Source organism: Papio anubis, chromosome 1, assembly GCF_008728515.1.
Source record: "Papio anubis isolate 15944 chromosome 1, Panubis1.0, whole genome shotgun sequence".
In the NCBI taxonomy this organism is placed as follows: Eukaryota; Metazoa; Chordata; class Mammalia; order Primates; family Cercopithecidae; genus Papio; species Papio anubis.
Window position 1 is genome coordinate 192944638 of NC_044976.1, and position 2189 is coordinate 192946826.

The 2189-nt window shown below is 41.7% G+C and overlaps 1 pseudogene; it reads right to left on the reverse strand.

The window, feature by feature from the left end:
* Positions 1-1011: 1011 nt before the first annotated feature.
* LOC110742602 lies at positions 1012-1975 on the reverse strand (annotated as a pseudogene).
* Between the last annotated feature and the right edge of the window lie 214 nt (positions 1976-2189).

Below are 2189 nucleotides of genomic sequence, written 5' to 3' on the forward strand. Positions count from 1 at the left end.
GCCTATAATTCCAGCACTTTAGGAGGCTGAGGTACGCAGACTGCCTGAGGTCAAGAGCCCGAGACAAGCCTGGCCAACACAGTGAAACCCTGTCTGTACTAAAAATACAAAAATTAGCCAGGCATGGTAGCGCATGCCTGTAATCCCAGCTACTCAGGAGGCTGAGGCAGGAGAATCACTTGAACCCAGGAAATGGAGGTTGCATTGAGCTGAGATCACACTAATGTACTCCAGCCTGAGACTCCATCTCAAAAAAAAAAAAAAAAGAAGGAAAGCCCTAAGACGACAGGCCTCATGCCTCACATTTATAAAGAGTATCAAGTCCTCCAGACAGCTAAATTTGTGATCATATGAAAGATTAGGGAAAGATCTTGGTATTTTGTGAATCACTGAGGGAAGCTATGTGGTTAAGTACATAAGGAAAAAAACTAGACTATTTCTATTTTCTGGAAGCAGCATTATCTGTAACCTTATTTTGATGGTCTTAATAACAATCCTTTAAATCTTAGTGTGAGAAATGACTAATAAACAATTATTTAAAATGAGGCTTTAATTTGCCTTATTTGCATAACACTGATTGCTCCATTGGTTATCCCCTCTCCTGAATCACCAGTCTGATTATTGAGCTATTCCCATAGACATGACTATCCCCACAAATCCCTAGCTACCAGCCTGTTTCTTTCAAAGCAATTTTGTTGAGAGATCTATCTTCATATTTCATTTTCAAAGTCCAGTCTGGCTTCTGCTGTCATCACTCCCCCAAAACTGTATAAAATTAGCAATATCAGGCTAGGAGTGGTGGCTCATAATCCCAGCACTTTGGGAAGCTGACGCGGGTAGATCATTTGAGCCCAGGAGTTCAAAACCAGCCTAGACAACATGGCGAAAACCTGTTGCTGCAAAAAATACAAAAAAATTAACTGGATGTGGTGGTGTGCACCTGTAGTCCCAGCTACCAAGGAGGCTGAGGTAGGAGGATCACCTGAGCCTGGGGAGGTTGAGGCTGCCATGAGCTGTGATCATGCCACTATACTCCAGCCTGAGCAACAGAGCAAGACCATGTGTCAATAAAAAGAAAAAAAAAATCAGCAATATCTCTATGCTGCCAATAAAAACTGCTGTCATCTTACTATTAATAGTTCCCTTAACAGCATTCAGTTCAGATGCCAACTCCTTCCTAGAAACATTCTTCTCTTCCCTTAGCTTCTATGTTACTGTACTTTCCTGGTTTCTACATTGGCTATTCCTTCTCCTCTCTTGATCTCCAAGTGTTGTTCAGGGATCCCGCCAAGGCCTTTTTTATTTCTTTTTCTTTTTAGTTTTTCTCAAGTTTCAGATACTAATTGATCTGTATAATCTTCAATCCAATATATCAACATGATTTCATGCATTTAGAGGAGAAATATTTCCTGATTAAGTGGAAAATTGTGCAGATGACGTCTGGAAGACCTTCATTCTAAAGTGGCTTTATAGAGAAACATTTAGAAATCTGGACCTTCTTTCTTCAGTATGCTGTAATCCACATTCACTGAGTAGAACTTGTATGGATCATTAGGACCCAGTTTGTTTCAGGGTTCTGGGTTATTCTTTCCATCAACTAACATCTGGACTGAACAATGCCAGACACAAGATACACAGTGCTGCTCCAGTACCTTCAGCTCCAATAAACACAAAGAGGGGATCAAGCTCAGATGCTTCTTGGCCTGACTAAGAATCTGGTGGAGCATGTTTGCAGCATTTGAAAGGAAAGAAACTCTTCATTTCTTTGTCAACATTCTGTAAGTGATTTCATTCATTTATACAACTTTAAAAGTTACCTATATCAGTGATAATCTTCAAATTCTTTTTTTAGTTCAGGTATCTCTTGAGCTACAGATTCAGTTACCCATTGAACTACACCACACCGAGTGCGGTGGCTCATGCCTGTAATCCCTGCACTTTGGGAGGCCGAGGCGGGCAGATCATGTGAAGCCAGAAGTTCAAGACCAGCCTGGCCAACACGGTGAAATGCTGCCTCTACTGAAAATACAAAAATTAGCTGGGCATGATGGTGTGTACCTGTAGTCCCAGCTACTTAGGAGGCTGAAGCAGAAGAATCACTTGAACCCGGGAGGCAGAGGTTGCAGTGAGCCAAGATTGTGCCACTGCACTCCAGCCTGAGCAACAGAGTGAGACTCTGTCTCAAAAAA